The sequence below is a fragment of the Falco biarmicus genome, chromosome Z (assembly GCF_023638135.1).
Source record: "Falco biarmicus isolate bFalBia1 chromosome Z, bFalBia1.pri, whole genome shotgun sequence".
In the NCBI taxonomy this organism is placed as follows: domain Eukaryota; kingdom Metazoa; phylum Chordata; class Aves; order Falconiformes; family Falconidae; genus Falco; species Falco biarmicus.
In genome coordinates, this window is record NC_079311.1 from 79,198,772 (window position 1) to 79,219,988 (window position 21,217).

Genomic DNA, 21,217 nt, shown 5'->3' on the forward strand with positions numbered 1-21,217 from the left:
CCAATTCAAAGCAAACCCTGAAGGGTCACCAGGCAGTTCTTAGATACTCCTACACACACAGACACCAAAGGGACAGAAGAAACTGCCTGGCAGGGGAGGAACTGGAACTGCTTTAAATGAAGGGCTGCATTTGCAGTGGAGTTGGTACTAAAAGGTATCAGCATGCAAAGCCTCCTGCCTGGCCCCACCGCCTGCAACCTGCGGGGAAATAAAACCAAGAGCGAGTTGTGCACTGGTGCAGTATCTGCTGGTCATTTTTCTAGGTGCACCTCAAAGGCAGAGGACTTTCAGCAATGGCCAAGCTGAAAACTGGGGAGAGAATCATGGTTGGTTAGGTTCTGCTCTAGGTTAGTGCAAAAAAAGCACCTCCACTGCAACACCTGGTCTTGAACCATGTGTGGAAAGAGCTGGTGATCTTCAAGCAGCTGCAAGCCGCTGCAACAAGGCTTTGCGGGACGTAATGCTTGCTTTGGGTTGGGTTTTCTGCCTGCCAAGTCAGGCTGTGTTGTGAATTAGCCTGTCTCCTACAGGAACCCAGGTCAGGAGCCCATGAGTTACAACTCAACCGCACCTGCAGCAAACACTGCTGAATTCAGAAGGCACAGGGAGATGCTGGCCTTTAATTTGGGGAACCTGCAACAGATTAACACTACCTTTTCCTTACAAAAGCAGCACAATTCAGCTTACAAATGAAAAGGCAGCAGCCGATAAGTGATTAGCATACAATTTCCACTGCATGAGACTGTCATCAACAAAATAACTATAAACCTTTTTCTTAAAGCACAGTCTCTACAGAATTATTCTGCCTCTGGGCTCCATTGAGTTTGCAGTGCCCTGTATTTGTTTCCCAGCTGAGACAATTGCGAGTTAAGTGTTTGCTGGTGGTGTTGCTGCTACAGGGATTGTGCAGCTAAATAATTCAGTAACCAATTACTGTTTAACAATATCACTCCCCATCATTTGAACAGTGATCTGTCATCCAGGCCAAGAGACTCCAGCAAAAAGGAGTCTGCAAGAAGCCTTCATTTGATGTAAAGACATTGACTTGTATGCTTCCTCTGTGTAATATACACGTTATTGACCAAAAGACAAGGTATACAGTGCATTTTATTGCATGCTAAATGAGGGCTGTAATGAATTGCCGCTTATTTCTAGGTCATTTGTTTGATTGTCACCTAAGCAAACTGTTGAGGGCAAAAGGTCCTGCCCAGGGGATAATTCCTTAGTGAAAGAAACTGCTGATCAGCTCAAGAAAAATAGGAAGCAGGACAGCCTAATGCTGACTCTTTGCTCAGATCAGGAAATCTGGGCTTCTCCCTCATCCCCAAAATGTCTGAGACGCCGCTGTATTGGATGCTTTGACCATCAGCATCAGGGCCACCGCACCGAGCCAGCTCTCCAGCAAGGGCAACAGTGCTCGCCAGCTTCAATTCATCCCGCTCAGAACCCAGTCCTCGCAGTCTGTGTCTGGACTGGGACCTAAAAATGCAGCTGCTCTCATTTTCAAAGACTCATCGATATACAGCATGCATGACCAGCTGCCCTCTTGGCTACGAGACAGGAGCTTATTTAAGGGCTGAACCTGATCTTCGCGCAGGGCATCACCAGAGCTCACCCAGCCCATCTCCATCACCACGGCCTGGCAGAGAAACACGCCTGGTTTTTAAAGCTATCCCTCCTACCTACTCAGTTCCTCAGTTGTGTGGCTTTAAAGCTTTCTTCTGCACAGCTATAAAAGGGTGTGAGAAAACTTGGAAAGGAAACCCTGGGTGGTACAGACAACTGGAACAAGGAGCAATCTGTGCCTGGGGCAGGGGAGGGGGTGGCAGAGCCCACACGGGTGCCACACTGAATGGCTGCTGGGGAGGAAATGACACACTGCACTATCCTGCTTTTGTCCAGGGGCGAAACCAAAATGCTCCAGAAGAAAAAAATGAAAAATAAGAAATAAAAATAAAAAAACAAACACAAAAAGGGATTATTCTGGCTTGCACCACTCCCTCCTCTCCCTGCCGCCCCCACGCAGGCTACAGGCAACCACTTCCACATCCTCACTCCTGTGGACCATGGGGCATCGTAGCCTGAGCAGCATCTGGCTCAGTTTAGCACCAGGCTTACACATTTATGCTCCCAGGTTTCTCCCTGCTTGTTGCTTTTTAATGAGGAATCACAGCCACAAAGCCACCCAGCGCGGGGTTTGGTCAGCCAGCAAAGCCAGGGTGCTGGAACACCCTGCTCTGCTGCTCCTCATGGCAAGCTGCCAGCGAAACACTGTGGGCAGGGAGGAGCAGGCAGGTCCTCCAGCCCTGCCTGCACTGCCCTTGGCATGAGGTGCCACCAAGCACCCCAGCCATGGTGCCCACGCTGGTGGCTCTCCCCACGTCCTGTCTCCCAAAGGGCTGCAATGACAGCAGAGTCCCAGCTGTGCTCACTCAAAAAATAGCCTTAAAAACTGTCTGCCCTCATCATTCCAAAGAAAAGCTTGAAAATGCAGTGTTTTCCACTGCCCTACTTCTGCTGCACCACACATTTCAGCAGGTCCTCTCCTGCTGCCCCATCTTAGGTACCCCTCCATCACAACAGCCTCATGCTGTGGGGCTTCCCCAAAGTCCATCACCGAGCTGATTGTCTCCACACTGCCCCCATGGGCTTGTCTCCTCCCTCCCCACAGCTGAGGCTCATCCTCCAGCCACCTCCAGGTCAGACCCTTCACCTGCAGCTCATTAACTGTCTCCCAAATGCCCAGCCACCCTTACAAGCCCCACATCATGGTATCACCCATTTTTTCCAAATCTCTCTCTCTGTCTTGTTGTTTCAGTATCTCACCTATTGCATCCTCCCCTGCAAAAGGACCAGAACTCTCGCTTTATTCCTCAGCCAAAACGATCTCCATAGCTGAGCCATCTTTCACTCCCCTGTTCAGGCATAATGAGACAAGAAAGCCACAAATGTCATATTCTCATAAGTTAAGGTAAGACCACCCTGAAAGAAGCCCACAGTCTCTACTGTCTATATAAGTATTGATGGTACATCTTACTAAAAACAAAACCTTAGAGGAACCCCAACTAAACAACTGTCCGTAGACAAAAGTTCTCCTGCATCACACACGCACTTCAAGAGGGCTCAGGCAAGACTCAGCAAGAAGATGGATTGGGGAGCGCGGGAGTCAGGAAAGGATGAATATCATGGGACAGATCCACTCTACTGGGACTTCAAAAAAGCCAAATAACCTGAAGCCAAATTGCCAGCAGAAGCACCTGTATCAGACAGGAAGGCAAGCCCAACTGATGTCCCTCAGTACCAGCAAACGAGTGGCAGGGACAGCGGGGATTAGCCTGAACAGGGTGAAAAGGTTTTGACAGAGCCGAGGAGGGCTCACTGCCTCTCTACCCATCATCACACTGGGACTCAAAAGCCTCCTGCTTTAGTTGCCAGCGCATCCAAAGTTTGGTCCAGCCCCAGTCCAGGTACTCAAAGCTTATGGCAGAGAAAGGATGCCAGGTGGCACAAAGCCGGCCACAGACACTCGGTTTTGCCTGGAGACACGGGACACCCTCATCCAGAGCAATCTTCCCATGTGTGGGACCTCTGGGGCAGAGCAGAGATGCCCAGACCTAAAGGACAGCACTGATCATCGCTTCCTAGGCTTTGCACCAGACCATGAGCACACCTGCCAAGCAGTGGGCACGGATGAGAAGCCACCAAGTCCATCTTCAGCTGCTGTCAAACATCACAGCATCCCTTCAGCCCAAAGCAGTGTTGAGCCCAGCTCCGGGTCTGCTCTCCCTCTACAGACACCAATGCTCCTCTGCCTGCACCAGCCATAAAGCCCTCACCCCACAACCGGCTGTAAACAAGAAAATTGAAATTATCAATTGCAGCAGATACATCCAAGTCCTACTTTTCTTTTTTCAGATATCAGAGCTTGCTCCTCTTTAAGGCATTTTCATCGCAGCTTCCCAAGGCAGCATATCCTCATCTCCAGATGAGGAGACCACAGCATCTCCTGAATCCCACCAGGCCACATGCCATCCCCACCTGCACCCTGCACCCAGCACCATCTCTCAGAGCCACCCAGCAACCCGGGACAGTGTACAGCTGTGCACAGCTGCCTCACACAGCGGCAGCTCCCTGTTAACAGCACTCCAGCTTATTCAGCTGCCTCCACGTGAGCCGTGACAACCACAGCCATGCTATGCCCGAGCGACCTGCTCCAGTCATGGAAGATGCCTGCAGGAGAGCAAGACACCCTTGCACAGGCTTCTTTGAGCACTTGCTAAAACCCAAAGTTTGCCTTTTCATTCCTCTTTAAAATAAGAATTTCTAACCGTTCATGTCAAAATAATAAAAAATAAAACCAGCTCTCCACCCCCGTCCTTAGTTTAATATAAACTGGAAGACAGTGGGCTTTGCAAAGCTAGGCAGTGAGTTGAGTGATGGAAATGGCCTAGCTTTTTTCCATTGCATGCATTTTTGCAGGGTTAATGTGCAACCCCACCAGCGCCCCCATCTCCACCAGCAAAGCTGAGGGGGGGCTGGGAGCAAGCATGTAGCTTGGGGATTGCTTTTGGTGCCTTTGTCAGGTCTGAGCCTCAGTGAGCTACAGCCCTTTTGCAAACTAAAACTAGAAGCAGAATAGGGTGAGAAACGGTGCAGATGTCAGGTGACCTTGCACCAGCCTGCACAAAGTCACCTTACCAAGTGTGCCTCAACAAAGTGAGCCCCAAGTAAAGACTGAAGACCTGCCACTTCCACATGGATCAGATCTTGACCGAGAGGGGCTGCAAACCTCTCCCACAGGCCTCTGCCGTGTTCTGCCTGGATTGAAGAGGATTCCCTTTTCCTTTCGCCCTCCTGAAGACTCATCTTGAGCAACTCCACCTCCAAAGAAAAGCAAAACCTGACCACTGTCCCTCTAGGAAACAGCCGCATACAGAGGCACGAGCACAGCCCCCTTCCCAAACCCAACCATGCAGTAAAGCCACTTACGCAATCCTCCCACCAGCATCCATCCCTCATCCATGAAGAAAAGCTGCTCCATGCAGATACACTGCCTCTTTACATTCCTAATGAATTGTTATTGATAACCTACGTGCAGCTGGCTAGCCAACCAGCCGTGTCTGCAGTGGAGCCTCCTCTTGCTCAGCTGCTGAAGGATCTGACCTGGAGGTGGCTAGATGATGAGCTTTAGCTGCAGGGAGGGAGAGGGAGGGTGCACGGGAAGGTGTGGAGGGGAACATGCTGGTGATGGACTTTGGAGGAGCCTCACCAGCACAAGCCCAATGTGATGGAGAGGTGCCCAAGATGGGGGAGCAGAAGAGGACATCCCTGAGCATGCAGCACAGCAAGGAGGGAAGACTTAGCCCTTTAGGTCATCTCAGCCACCCAGGTGTCCCCCAGCAACTGAGTCACCAGACTCTCACTAGCCACCTCAGCCACCCAAGGCAGCACCAGCCCCAGGGCCAGCACGATGCAGGGAGCCCTGGGGAAACGTTGAGAGGCTGCGTGGAGCCGCCTGCTTCAGGTTGCACTGTCTAAACGTTTGCATATTTGGAACAACATAAAACCATCTCTTAATCTTAACAATAACAGCTTAAGAGCAAAAGAAAAGTGCAATGGCAAATATTTTGGGGGTGCACATCCCATGCTGAACCCACCACGGTGGTTGCCAAAACCCACAAAGATGTCCCTATCCCCAGGAGCTCATGGTGCAGCCTAAGATGAGGCAGAGCATGCAAGAAAAAGGTGTTCAGAAGTGGTATCCAGTGCAGCAGCAAAATGGTTTATGGTTGGGGTTTTTTTTTACAAGCCACACCTGCACATCATCCACCTATTCGTTCCCCTTCAGACTCATCCAAAGACTCACTACTTGCAAGACGCTTCCCAAAGAGGATCAATTTTGTTAAGAAAAAGAATAGAGCCCTAGGCAAAATTAGCTTTTTGTCTCCCAAACAGGCAATTATCTCTTGCAAAACTATGTAAGTCTAAAATGCAGGAGAGGCAACATTAAGCTTTACTAAAATGGTGCCTTTAAAGTACAAATTGTTGCAATGTGAAAATTAACATGGGGGATTTGCAGCCATGGAAAACTGGGACTACTTTTTACTTTATAGTTTCCAGGCATACAAGGCTCCAACAGAGATGACCCTAAAAAAACGACAACTACAGCTGTATTACATACAGCACCCCATTTTTTGATAATTTTAAAGGAGATGCAAATTAACTGCTTCCCCATTCCTCCCAAAGCCCCCATAGATACGCTCTAAACAGAACCAAGCAACCTGGATTCCCAAGGTATGCCTGTAATATATGTAAAACATAAACCAAACTACAACATACACTTAATATATGATGGCATGATGTGGCTAAAAATGTTCTTGGTGTTTATTAGGGACTGCCTACAGACAGAAATCCGGATGCTCTAACCTACATGGCAACCTGGGCATGCTAGATGAGCATCAAAACCTCTTCATTGCCCACCATCAATACACATAGCTATTAAGTAGACAGATGCAGACAGAGATTAAGAAACATTTTTTGACATCATTAGGACAGTCCTTGTAAAGGCTTCAGGATGCAATGAACTGAAAGGCAAAACAGACTTGAGATTTACATCCCAGATCAGGCTCCGGAGTGTGAAGCAATAACGGTAGTTTTGGATAGCACAGGCAGCAAACTGCGTCTAATGCGACTTCTTCAGACAGGCAAAGCAGGCAGGAATGAAGCAGGCACAGGTCTATGCAGATTCCAGCCCATGACACACTCGGCAAAGATTAAAAAGCTTAAGTGCCTTCTAAAGAACAAAAAAAAAAAAAAAGTCCCTTTGGTCATTCATTCATTTATTTTATATGAAGAAAGAAAGTAAGCAGCATCTCCTAGAGCAGTTTCAGGGATGCCCCTCCTGCATGTCTGCTCTCCCCTACAGCCATCAAAAGAACTGAGCTGAAGGTGAAGCAGTTTTCCAGGGGCAGGGAAGCACATAGCTCTGGAAATCCCATGGAAAAATGGATTCGTTCTCATGCCTGAGCATGTCATACCCTCAACCTCTCCTGACACTGAGATCACCAGCATGCCCCCATCCAGGACCACAGCTGGCACGAAACCATCCCAGCATTTTGCAGGAAACGCTGTGCATAAATGCCTGCACAAAACAAATGCAAAATTATGCTACTAATTTGCATGTGTAATTACTATGAATTAGTATGCATTTGGCCAATTAGATTCCCTCCTTGCATGCATGCTGTTTCTAAATTCAGGCCTCATCATGGAGTGATCTCCTGGTGTGATAAGCAGTCCAGCCGATGGGCTGTCTCCAGGTTCCACTCTCCACCTCAAGATCACCCTCCAGATCCTTCCATCAGAAGTACAGGCTGAAAACCCTCACTGATACCAGACAGCTTTCAAGAAATGCACAGGATTTTATCTATAAGGGACCTCTGAGATGACCTAACCTCACCCCCACCCAAAAAGCAGATCTTCAGTAAGTCCACATGTGACATCTGAGCTAAAGAACATTTTTCAGGACACCTGATCCTGAACAAAAGATGATAGAGAACCTATATTGTCCCTACGCAAGCATGTCAAGTGGTCAAGCATTGGAACAGGCTGTCCAAGGAGGTGGTGGAATCAACATCCTTGGAGGTGTTTAAAAATGTGTAGATGCAGTGCTTACAGACATGGTTTAGTGGTGGACTTGGCAGTCTTGGGTTAACAATTGGACTCTATGATCTTAAAGGTCTTTTCCAAGCCAATGATTCTATGATTCTATGATTTGGTACATCCAGTTAGAAGATACAATGGGAATACCTTTACTACTCATCCACAGCACACGTGCTCCAAGGACTGAGAGGGTATCGGAGAGGAACAGCCACCCCCACCGACTTGGAGGCAGCATGTTTCTTCAGACTCCTTTTTCACCTCTAGAAGCAACGTGGCAGAGTCCAGCTGAAGAAATAACGAAGAAGAGCCTCCCAATAAGCCTGGTTTGAAGGCATCCCTGTGGGACCAGGTGGGCTGCATGGATCTGAGGTAACAGAGAGCAGGAGAGATGGCTTGACACTACTCCTCACCCTTCACCAGGTCTTCTCCTGGGGCTGGGGACCCCATTGACAAGAAGCCACTCTTCTACGCAGAGCTTCTTCACCTCCAGTGACTGCAGAGGTCCAGAGTTCATGACAGAGAGAGTAGCCCAGCAAGCTGTGAAGCCCATTTTGGGGAGCCCAGGGGCTAGCAGAGGAGTGTGGCTGTGCCAGACCCCCTTGGCTGTGCAGCATTTTCCTGCTGGTGAGAAGGAGGAGGAGGAGGAGGAGGACAGGAGCACTGGGGAATGACCAAGTCCCATTAACAGCACTGAGGCTGTCAAGCAACTAGGAGGCACCGGCATGTGATAATAGGGACCAGGGTCAAAATTGCAGCAGCACTGAGTCGAGGTGGGTGAAAAGAGGCTTGACACCATACGGGGTTAACCCCCACACACCTACTGGCCACCCCTGAACCCAATATCAGGCCCCCAAGGACCATCTCATGAGGGATGCTCATGCAGCAGGACCACCTATGAAGTGAGGATACCCTGACTTATTACACCAAGGAAGGCATTGCCACCATGTGTTGGGTGGGGTGAAGGGGAGTGTTATCTCCCAAAAGTCCTGCTGCCAGCACCCTGATCCCCCACCCTCACTCCCCACATCTCCATCCCTTTTATCCAGCACCCCCGGGCAGCAACAATGGAAAGTTACAGCAGATTTCCCTTCCAACACTGCAATAACTCCTGCCAAAACAGAGGAAACTTGCTCAAGACTGGTAGGTGACTTTAATTTCCTCCTCAGATTTTTTTTTTTTTTTGGGGGGGGGGGGGAGGGAGGGGTGTGATTTTCTTATTTAACACCTTTGCCTGCTTTTGAGCTACACTTCCCAGAAGAGAAGCAATCCCAATGGCTTGTGCATCTGCAGATGCCCAAAGAAGGGAGGCTCAGCACCTGGCACAGCAGCATCTTCCCCAATTACTCATGTTTCAAAATCAAAAGTGCCTTTTTCCTCTATTACCCCCCCTAAAACCAAGTGATCCTGCTGTTCACCTTGGCCACATGACAAACAGTCCCAATATCGCATATTTTTTTTGCAGCTGTGCAGAAAGTGCATCCTGGGGAAGTGGTCCAGGTCCGATACAGATCACCGTGTGAAGAGCCACTCAGCATCACCAACTCTGAGATGCCACCACCCTAAGCATATCCACAGCCAGGGCTGATGGCACTTTGCCCCAGGGCTTTGCTAAAGGCTCCGACATGTTCCTCTAAAGAAGTCTCAGGTCTGTAGTTCACTATTGGTGTAAATAAAGTGACCTCCAAAGCTACATCAGCAACTGCTGTGAAGACATCCTCCTACCCCCTGCTTCTCCCTAGAACGATGCACGTTTAAAACATGCTGTGTTTTAACACGATAGTTTTTCAACCTCTTGCTCTAAGCTGGGATTGCATGCTGCAAACAAGAACAAACAGGTATTTTACAAGGATGGCCAGGCATTTCTTTACAATTCAAAGCCCGATAAAGATAACGGGGCTTAGAATAACCCTGCACACACAGTCCCAAAGAAGGTATGGTCCTGAAATCAATGGACTAGCCAGGCGAATAAAATCACTCATGCTAGGAAGTGTTGCGAGCTCAGTCCATAATAAAAGACATAAAAAAAAGGCATTAAAAAATAACACAGTTGGTGCTGCAGGAGTACGTACGCACATGTACATATGAAGCTGCTGAAGTGGGATACTCCAGTCACATCAACAGCCCAAAAAAAGAAGTTAACACCCTCTTTTTTCATATTTTGAAGGTGAATCATAAAATGAGTTACTTGTAAACTGACACTAAATTAATTTACAAGTTGATGTTTATTTTTTGAAGCCCGTCATTATTATGGGTTGTTGCAACAGAGGGAAGACACAGTCACTCAATATGAGTGATCAGCAGACTTCGTTTATTGTCTCTTACAGTCACCTTTTATGCCTTGTTATAATTAGCTCATACATATTACAAAAGTTAAGCTCATTATTGGTTAGTTGCCTAAATACCAAGCCCGCCCCTAGTTTCTCTTCTGTAGTTTTCTGTTCCCACCTGCAACATTCTTTTCCCACCAAAATCTTCCTGTTATTGTGTAACAAGAACAGCCAAAGACAGTATATTTTGCTTTACTTCAGATAGGCTGAGAGCGATGTGCATTTTTGTTCAGCCAGCTGGACTATGTCTATGTGACCCTTTTCAGCTAGCCAGTTATCCACAATGGGTCACTTTAAATTTACAACCTGAGCCCAGTAAATTAATGCATCGGCTCAGTAATTGAATGCTATCAAAGGGCTCATTTATAGCCTTATCATTTGAAACAGCGATTGTTAAAGAAACCCTGCTGCTTGTTTCCAGCTTGCAGCTTCACATGGCATCTCTATGCTTCTCAACAGGCTGACCAAGAAGTATCTGTCTTCTTGGAAAGGAATAAAAAAGACTCCAAAATTGTATATCAGGGATTAATTTAACCAATCCAGGGCACCGGCCAACACCAAGTCTGCACCAACGTCTGGTGCCTTTGGGTTGAAGAGAAGACCACGGTCCTCAATACCAAATTCCAGCCTCAAAAAAAAACTCCAAGGTGCAAACATCTGAAAAAAGGACGATTTATAAAGGCAAGGCTGACAAGAGGAGCACTGCTGGCAGACGGATAATGCAATAACAACGCTGCCTGCAAATCCCCGCTGAGCAACTTCAGTGACTATCATCAGTCATGTTTCTCTTCTTCTCTGTTTAATTGACAATCAAGATGCTTAAAAGCGACAATGAATACCCCGAATGTTTTCTCTCACATCACCATGATTAACTTATAGAACTTAATTCTCAAGTTGCAAATGGTCACAGTTTTGACCACGCAGTTTTGGTGAATCTTCTGGACTTTAACCTCAAGCTCATTGTTGACCTAGCTGAGGTCACCATGCTCCTGCCACCCTTTTTTGCTTTTACTTTGATCGTGTGCCCATCACAGAGCAAGGCAACCTAAAAATAAAGCCCCCAAAGGCATTTATATTTAAAAGTTGCCAATGGCTTTTACTGGTGTCCCTGTGCCAAGGTACAACATCCTCTACAGAAAGGCTCATCTTCATTGCAGTCATGGAGTTCATCACCTGCCAATTAGCTTCAGGTCCATACATTTGCTGATTTGGTTACTCTCATCAGATTTGATCAAGCATGCAAATCTTCAGGTCTTACGCTCAGCAAAACCTGGAGAAAGGAGAAGGCCTGAGCCAATAAATAAATAAAAATACTATTTTGGGATTAAACTGAAAAAAGAGGGCAAGAAGTAAACTTTTCTCCTCCCTCCCAACCTCCTCCTCTGCTGCGTGTAGTTAAACATGATGCAATGAGAAGGTTAAGGTAGCATGGAAAGGCTCTTTCCACGGGAACAGAGACCAAGGGGTCCCATGGAGCAAAGGCCACCTTGCAGGCTGGTAGATCCCAGACACGCTAGACCCAAATTCTGCAAGAAGTAGTGACAACAGGCTTGGAGACACCACTTTCCTGAGCAAATGAGTAACCTGTAAGGTTACTCGGGACTTTCTTGAGCATCAGTCACCCATAACTCAAAAGGACCCATGTCCCCCTTGGGGGTGCTTGGCTGGCAGAGGTGACAACTGTCAGATAAGCCGTAGAGCTGCTGGTTTTGCCCACTGGAAGACATAAATAAAATGTCCATGTCATATTCATAGGGAGTGTCCTGTCCAGTTTCCAGTGAAGTTCATCCTATTGCTGGACTCAAATTTTCCCTGCAGCTCCAAGTGGCGGCAGTAATTCTCCATTTCAGGTCCCGAAGCATCGTGTAGTTTTGTTATTAAACAGCTGATGCTGCCTTGAAGCCTGGAAGCGGCGTTTTATGTGCATGTGAGTTTACAGAACATTTGGGTGTCATTTCTGATGAATGGCCCTGCATAAATGTTAGATCTCCAACCGTTGCTCTTGCAAATACTATTATTTTTTTTCTTATTTATTTGTATTGCAGTAATTCATTCAGGTGCCAACCATGACTGAGTCCGTGCTATCAATAAGCAGCTTGACAGCAGCAGCAAGTGGCAGCACTGGCTCTACAGACCGCATGGGAGAACAGGAAGCATCGTGGTTGGTGTTGATGGGGAATGGAGGTAAAAATAGATGATGTCCCCAAATCCCAAGGAAAACCCCAGCAAAACAAACAGAGAGAGAACCCCGACCCACAGAGCACCCATCTAAGTGTTTAACCAGAAGAGGACCACAGAAGTCCCACCTCTGGCAGAACAAGGAGTCTCAGTCAGACCTTTCATATTGAGATGTGTGTCCCACCAAAACACCTGGACCATGACAAGGGCAACTAAAGGCCATCAGCTCACGCCTCTGCAAAGCCAGTCCCAGATAAAGGTGTCTTAGCTGGGACAGCCTCCCTACCCACCCCAGAGACCTGCTTCCCTGCAGGAACGCTAAGCACACCCAATGCACGCTCCAGCACTGGTTTCTATGAACCGGCAGGATGAGATGCTATCAGTCCATACTGCTTCTCTTCTCTACAGAGTGCCCCGAGGCAGCATGCAAGCTGCTGGTGAGTGATGCTGAAACGGTGGGTGGATCTGCAGTATCCCAGCTCTAGTCTGGCAAGGTGCAGACCTGCACCACCCTTGACAAAGCCAACATGCTGTCCAAAAGCAGGCTGAGGTGGCCCACTGGCACCTATGGGGATGTGGGCTAACTCCACATCTGTGGCCAGGCGCAGTGTACCTCCTCTACCTGTGCCAGCTGTTCACCCCACTGCATGAATGACCACAAGTGTGGACAATCACCATGGCCATGGGTGACAGTGAACTGCTGCCGCCCCAAGCCACAGCAGCCGAATTGTCACCAGGATGGGCTGGATCTCCAAGCCATGGAGGTCTGCCAAGATCCTAGTCCCACTCCCTGGGAATTGTACCACTATAGGTAACGGAGGCAGAGCTGGCTTCTGGTTCTTCTTGCCACCAGGAAGAGGCAGTGTCATCTCACCCTTTGATTTCCTTCGAAGCCCTGATTTTGTAGCAACTCCCTTTGTTCCTGGAGGTCCACTGCAGAGGAAACCAGCAGCCTGGCAAGCCCCAACACTCCCCACCCACCTGCTCCTTCCTCCTCCTCCAAAAACAAATGTAAATCCTTTCAGACCAAGCAGCTTAGATAAATAAGCCAAGGCACCTCCTCCCAAGGAGGATAATGGAGAACTAAGATCTAATTAAATAAGTGAAACAGATTCCGTAGAACGGGGAGGGTTGTTTCTTTGAGCTGGTCATGGTGAGATTAAAAGCAGAGCGAGACCTGGATCCCTTTTCACCAAAGTGCTGTAAAACGAGTGGCACAGACCCAGCAGAGCTTAAAATACACGGCAGGGCACACCCTTCCCTCCAAACACACCTGCCGCTTCCCCACCCCCCATCCCCCCCCCCCCCCCTTTTTCTCTACCACATCCTCTCTGGAAAAGCCAAACTTCATTCATTACAGAAACCAAACTATTTCCTTTTTTATTCTAATATTTCCTTTTTTTTTCTAGGCGACCATCTGGGAGTGGGGAGAGGAAAGGAAGCCCTGGAGCTTTTCAGACACAATAAATAATAAAAAAAAAAGTATAATTAAAACCAAAAAGCATAAACAAACAAACCACGTTACCCAGAATAATGACTTTGGGGAAAAGTGCCAAAAAAATTGTATAAGCTGCTGGAGAGTGGCAGGAGAAGAGAACGGAGAGTCCTTGCTGCCGAGGAGACCATGCTGCCACGGTGGGACAGCGGCTGGGACATCAGGAATGTTCTGTCTGGGTGAGCCAGGGAGGAGCAGGGTTTCACATACATTTAGCTGCCTAAATATGCCTTCAGGCACGTAGTTCTGGTACTTGCAAAGCCCCGGTCTAGGCAAACTCAGATCCTTTTATAATTGCCCCTCTACTGCTCTGGTGAGACCCCCCTGCAGTGCTGCATCCAGCTCTGGGGTCCTCAGCACAGGGAGGACAGGGACCTGCTGGAGCAGGGCCAGAGGAGGCCACGGGGATGGTCAGAGGCCGGGGCACCCCTGCTGGGAGGACAGGCTGGGAGAGCTGGGGTTGTCCAGCCTGGAGAGGAGAAGGCTCCGGGGAGACCTTACTGCAGCCTTCCAGCACTTAGAGGGGGCTTAGGAGAAAGATGGGGACAGAGTTTTTAGCAGGGCCTGTCGCGACAGGACAAGGGGGATGGTTTTAAACTCAAAGAGGGGAGATTCAGACTAGATGGAGGGAAGAAATTATTTACGCTGAGGGTGGTGAGGCACTGGCACAGGTGGCCCAGAGAGGTGCCCGATGGCCCATCCCTGGGAACATCCAAGGCCAGGCTGGACGGGCTCTGAGCAACCTGATCCAGCTGAAGGTGTCCCTGCCCATGGCAGGGGGCTGGACTAGATCCACCTGCACCGATACTGGGGGTTGCCCTGACCAAGGTGCAGAACCTTGAACTTGGCCTTGGTGAACCTCATGAGGTTCACACAGGCCCACTTCTCGAGCTTGTCCAGGTCCCTCTGGATGGCATCCCATCCCTCAGGCACCAGCCACACCACTCAGCTTGGTGTCATCTGCAAATATAAACCCCTCAGAGCTATTCTTGTTTTATAGCTTCATCATTTTCAGCAGCAGCATGAAATATTCTGTAACGATGACAAAAAGGGGGCATGCAGGGCAGTCAGCATTACCCTCTAGAACCAAGCTGATGTTCTGAAAAATGAGGAGCGCAGAGGGATGCAACTATTGTTCCTGTCCTAGGAAGGAAGCATTCTTGGGGGGATGCCTTACACCTAAGGGTTTCACCCCTGATACAGCACCCTAAAAATAACAGGGTGCAAGAGCCACATGAAAATTATGGTGAGGCTGAAGGGGCTAGCATGCAGCATTGAGACAGGGCTAGCTGAAAACACGGGTAGCGCAGGCAGCCACACTCCTGAGATACTGACACTGCAGCAAAGACAAATGACTGGCCCAAGGCCACGCAGCGAGGCAGCATCCCCTCTACATGACTTTCAGTCCCTGCTCTGGCACAGGATCACTAAGGGATCCTTCAACAAAATGTTATATTGCCTTCGAAATTGTGTGATTTATTTTATGCCCATACACACTCACACACATAAATGTACATTCTTTTTTCCCTTCCTTCTTTCTTCTCTATCCAGACACACTCAAAGCACATCTCAAAACCTCTCTGAATAACCAGAAAAAGTAAAAACTTCTTATTCTCTGCTAAAGAAAAACTCATAGGGGGCTGACTTGACTCCAGGAGCTGAGGTTTCACATGCTGCCAACAGTCCCACCTGGCAAATCTGCACCTGTATTTACAATCGCACACTGGAGATACTGCAAATATTTCCTAGAAGCTATAAAACCCATCCCAACGATGGCAAGGGGAGTGGGGATTAGCCGAAGTCTGTCACTTGGAGAAGTCACACTGGTGGAGATCCATCCAGGTAATCCATCTTTCTCCTGTGTTACACAATGACACAGTAATGGCCGGCCCGGAGGGATTTCCTTTAGGAAAACTCAACTGTTACTAAAATGGTAAGTTAATACCAAGCAAGAACTCAGCTGCCGTTAGACCGAAGGATGAGCACGACAGGAAATAAAATATTACAGTCCCTGTTCAAATATTTTTATTTATAAGAGCAGAAATAAATAGACCTATCTGCAGGCTGCGAAGAGAGGAGGCTGAGATTAAAAGAAAAGAATAAACCTGCACACATCGATTCCTTCTTTGCCATTTTTCCTAATAAATAGCCCAGCACAGCTGTGCTGATGGGTAGTTGGGGTGGAGGAGGGCATGCTACTCAGCTCTCACAGGGACACAGAACATAAATCTGAGCTCAGGCTCTGCCCTTTAGTGTTGATTAAAAAAAATAATAATAAAAAAAAATTAAGAAGAAAGGAAGAAAGCCAGAAAAGTTATGTGGCTAATAAAGGGCTCTACTGTGCCATCAATTTTTTAAGCTTTAATGATTTCAGGAGGAAGTTCAGCTCAGCAATCAATAGCACAATATGGGAAGGAGGGCTTGGAGGAAATTCAGAGCCAGAGCTGCGGCGAGGGCTGGCGGAAAGGGGGGTTCAGAGGAAGGGGGTTCCCCTTGCACGCGGCAGAGGGGGGCTCCCAGGAGCCCACACAGGCTGGTGACCTCTGTCCTGCACAGCTCCCCACCCTCTTTAGCCAGCGCAGTGCGAGCTCCCCCTCCTGCTGCACAGCATGTGTGGCCAGGGGACATTTGGGGATGGTAGGACTGCTGCCAGTGGTGCGGGAGGGGGCAATGCACCCACGCTGGCTGGGATGCTTTCCCCACACTCCCTGAACCAGGACTGAGCCTGTCCCCAGGGATGCTTAGCCCACGCTCTCTGCACCCAGGTTGTGCCATCCCAGGGATGCTTGCCCCACACTAAGCCCATCCCAGGGATGCTCATCCCACGCTCCCTGCACCCAGGCTGAGCCCATTCCAGGGATGGTCACCCCATGCTCCCCATACCTGGGATGAACATACCCCATGGATGCTTGCCCCACACTGAGCTCAACCCAGGGAAGCTCGCCCCACGCTCTCTGCGCCCAGGCTGAGCCCGTCTCAGGGATCCTCACTCCACACTGAGCTCATCTCAGGGATGCTCACCCCACACTGAACCCGTCCCAGGGATGCTCGCCCCACACTTCCCACACCCGCGCTGAGCCAGTCCCAGGGATGCTCACACTGCACTGAGCCCACCCCAGGGATGCTCGCCCCACACTGAGCCCATCCCAGGGGTGCTCACTAGTCCCTCGCATGCAGGCAGCCCCCCAGGTCCCCCTCCCCCGGGCAGCCTGCTCAGAGGGCAGCCAGCCCCACTCCTGCCCGCTGCAGGACCACGCGCTGGCAGACGTACCGCATCTCCGAGGCTCGGTGCTGCTGCCGGGGAGCCAGGATGCAGGGTTATCCAGGGAAGGGGGATCGCGCCAGGCAAACCTAAGTGACACGGTAACACGCATCAGCGGTGACAACGCCTCGCCCGAGGTGCCACCTTAAACCCCCTGCGCAAGCCACAGCCGCCTCCTTAGGCGGGCTCAGGCAGAAGCCGGAGAAATAACGGGAATAAAAACCCATCGAGGAGTCCCCAACGCGGGGGGGAACTGAGCCGCCTGGTCCCTGTCCCCCCCAGTAGAAGGTGCAGAGGAGAAGGGATGGGGTCGCCCCCCACAGCCTGTCTCCTGTCTTTAATTAGAAGTAAAAGCTGATACTCTCAGTCTGCGTGCGCGCCGGCTGCGGCGTGAGCAACCGCAGGCAGCAGGAACTCCAGCAAAAGTTTTGCCACGATAAATAAAATAACAATAAAAATGAAGAATAATAATTAATCAACGACAAATTTTAAAAATAATCATTATTATTATTGAAGAAAAAGAGGGACGGGGGTGGGGACAGTAGACCTGGGAGCGGCGGTGGGAGCGGTGCTGCCTCTCCGGGATGCGGCCGGCAGAACCGGGCGCCCTCGCCGGGTCCCTGGGAGGGGGGAAGGGAGGATGGGGGGATGGGGGGGGCGCCTGCCCACGCAGGACGGTCGACGCAGGGCGGGGAGGAATGGAGCTGGGGGGGGGGGGGGGGGGGGGGGGGGGGATGGGGGGCACGTTTCGCCGGTGCACCCCTCCGCTCCCCCCGTCCGTGAAGGCGGCAACCAGGGACCCCGTGTGTGTCGCCGTCCCCCCGCCGCGCCACGGGAATGCCGGTGGGAGGAAATGGGGCGCTTTGGGAAGATGCAATAAAATAAGGAACTTACCGTCTAAAACGAAATTAAAAGGGAGGGAGCCCCGGGGGGAGCGACGGCGCCGCCGGTGGGACGGGACGGGGCGGCGGTACCTCAGGCACCTCAGGGCGGGCAGCACCCCAGGGGGGTGGCGGTGCCTCGGGGAGGTGGCCGTCCCTCAGGGCGGTGGCGTCTGAGGGGGGCACACACAGACACACGCACACACGACAGGGACACGGACCCACCTGCGTGCCGGCAGCCGCCTGCCCGCCCGCCCCGTCCGGCGGTGGCGGCGCTGACCCGCGGCTCCCGGCGGCTCCCGGCGGCGGCGAGCGAAGGGCCCGGATGTCGGTAGCCCGCTCCCTCCCCTCAGCGCGGCTCGCCCCCCCTCCGCCGCCGCCCCCGCCGCCGCAGCCCGGGGCGGTCCCACCCCCGCCGGGGGGGGGGGGGGGGGGGTCACCGGGGAGGGGCGGGGGGGGGGGGAGGGACGAGGGGTCCCGCCGTCCCGCCCGCCCCGTCGGGGCGCCGGGCGCTGCCACGTGGGACCGGCGCGGGGGGGGGGCGCCTTTCCCTCCCTGCTCCCCCCCGCGGCGGGCTTGACAGGTCCACGCGACCAAACAAACCGCGGCGGACAGGCGGGCGGAGCAGCCAATCAACGGTGGAAGGGCGGGCGGAACAGCCAATCGTAAAAGGGGGGGTGGGGCCTGCCGCCGCCTGAGGGGAGCGGGTTGGCCGCGGCGCCCCGGGGTCTGAGCGCAGCCCCCTCCCCTGCGCCTCAGGGCCGGGGCGGCGGGGACCGCTGCCCGCCTTCCCTTCGCGGCCCTCGGCGCTGTTTGAGGGGAGGTGGCGGCCACCAGCACGAGCGGGGGCTGTCGCCGGGGGGGCACGGGCGGGACGTGGAGGCGCGATCCCCTCAGCCCCGCCGCAGGCTGTGCCTGAGGGAGCGGGGGAGAGCCTGCCCAGGGGCTGGGCTGAGGGCTGGCATCAGGCGCTGGCACGGCAAACGGGCAGAGTTTGGGGAAGACGGTGCTGGGAAGGGGGAACTCGCTGGTGTCCACCTTCACCCCGCTGCCACTGATCACCGGCATGAGGGTGGCTGTAGGAGGTTTGCAAGGCTGAGTGTGCAAATGCCATGGCCTCTAGAGAAAAACTGAAGAGGAAAAAACCCAGTCGTGTCCTGAACTATTAAATAATTCCAGCCAAATAAACCATTAGAGAGAAAAAAACCGCAAACTGGCAGCGCTGCTCCAGCATCCAAGACCCCCAGGACCCACAGGCAAGGACATGGCGGCATGGGGAGTGTCACAGCATTGCCCCGGCCCTCCCGGGGATCCAGCAGGTCTGGATCCCCCCTTAATCCTCTTCCTAATTACCCCTGTCCGCCTGCCTTCTCGGGTGTGCTGGGAAAGGGAATCTAAGATAAAAAGTTTTTCATCTGAGGAAAAAAATATCTTCCTGAAAGGATCGGCGTCCATGTCCATGTGGACACAAGCTTAGGTTGCCACCTGCCCTGTGTTTGGTTATACTGACATCGCTGAAGCCAGTGTGACAAAACTGGGGGATGATCCTGTATCACTCCTCAGCCTCTCAAGAGTTGGGCTGTGAGGCAATAAAATAGGACTTGCCGAGAAAGCAGACAAAGAACGCACCTAAATCCAGCTCACTCCACGAAATTAGGATAGCAAGAAGCCTCCTTTATACATTTTATCAACTTTTTCCCAAATCTGGTATTCCAAAGTAAAAAATACTGAGGTCCTGACAGCAGGGATTTTTTTGATGTTTGTTTTCTTTGGCAGGCTGTTTTGGGGATTTGGGAATTATTTTTTTTTTTTTTAAGTCAGACCTAGCCAAAATCACTTTTTTTTTTCTTTTTTTTTTTTTTTTTGGCAGTCTATCCCATCCTCAGACTTCCGTGCTTTCCCACCGGATCCCTGAGAGCAGTCAGCACGATGCTGAGTCATGAAAGAACATTGTCAGCTTAAACTCTTAAGTCATTGAGTCTTCACCCTCAATATCAGCTATTTGGGGAGGTGTCTTCCCCGTGGGCATTTAGAACTTTTCCAGCATATTTGCCTGCTCTTTTCCCAGATTTCTGTGGATGCAGCAAACTTGCATCAAACATTTTCAATGAAACACCATTCCAAGCTACTCCTTAGGGTATGTTGTTCTGCAATCCATCTGTTTCAGGTGGAGGACCCTGGCGCAGCTGTACTCTGATTCAGCAAGTCTAACCATTGCTAACTGCTGATCCAGCCTGGGAACAGACTCTGAATGCCTTAGTCAAAATTCTCAATTTCAATAGAAATCCTTCATTACTAGTGCATTTTTAATTTTTAAACTTAAAGAGAAAGTTTAAAGCAGAAAGGAAAGGGCAGGAACAGCTGCTGTGACGTTTCCCTGCTGATGGAGCAACGTGTGTTCCCAACAGAATGCGGAGGCAGGATTTGGGGATCACCACCAAAGAACCGCAGAGAGCTGTCATGTGATAGAGCTATGAGTCTTCTGTATCCTGTGGGTTTTGAGAGGAAGGATGGTGGGAGTGGGCAGCCTTGAAGGACCAGCAGCCCTTTTTCATCCAGAGGAAGGATGCGATCCAGCTGGAAGCCTCCCCAGAGAAAATCCCCTCTGTCCCCTATGGAAAGACCCCAAGCTATATCTTGTTCTCTAGATCCAGAGTTAGCACCTGATTATTTTTAAAATAACAAACTTGTGGAAAACACACTGACAGGAGCAATGTGATGCTACCCCCTGATCTCCCCAGTACGTATCCTGCCTTCAAAAATCCATCAAGATGGTATTGCCTTCCCAAGCATCCAAACCCACTGCAGCAAAAGCACCTTGGAGAGGGTGCATGACACAAGACAGACGTGCACTAAGGACTCCCACACGCCTTTGTCTGGCAAACACTCACCAGCTGAGCAGGTGAGAGGCTACAAGGAAAGGCAGCTTTAGACAAGGCATGACACGAGGCAGAAAGTGCCACTTGTATCTGCTTGTCATTGTTTTCCTCTCCTGCCCAGCCACAGGCAAACTTGGGATGGGACCAAACCAAAGAAGACCTTGGCCTGAGATTAGAAATGGATAAAATAGAATTAAAACTTTTCTTGCTCCACTTTGCGTCTAGTTGTGTCAGGGTCCCGAGTGCACTAATCAGCTTTAATTTCCCTGACCAGCCTCATCCTCCACTCATTAGTCCAGAGGCTCTACTTAAGCTCAGACATGGGCACCTTGCCTGAGCTGTGCTGTAGGAGGACCTATTTGTAGTCCTGCCTGTGCTCCTGTGTCTTGGATCAGTGCCAGACCTACACTGTGGCCTTGTTTCCAGTCCTGCTCCTGGTGTTCCCAAGTGGATCTTGGACCCAGCTCACCCCCTCACTTTGCCTGGGACTCTTGGTAGTTCCTTTTTACCAGCATCTGGCCCTGCCAGCCAGCCCT

The 21,217-nt window shown here is 50.8% G+C and overlaps 1 protein-coding gene across 2 annotated transcripts in view; it reads right to left on the reverse strand.

Moving 5' to 3' along the window:
- The window catches only part of ZBTB7C (zinc finger and BTB domain containing 7C), a 161,809-nt gene extending 143,669 nt beyond the window's left edge, over positions 1-18,140 (reverse strand). For both annotated transcript variants that reach the window (XM_056325290.1, XM_056325291.1), the window contains exons 1-2: positions 18,028-18,140; positions 16,931-17,010 (exon numbers count right to left, since the gene is read on the reverse strand). The gene's annotated coding sequence lies outside the window, so the exon portion shown is untranslated. The remainder of the gene's footprint in view (positions 1-16,930; positions 17,011-18,027) is intronic.
- Between the last annotated feature and the right edge of the window lie 3,077 nt (positions 18,141-21,217).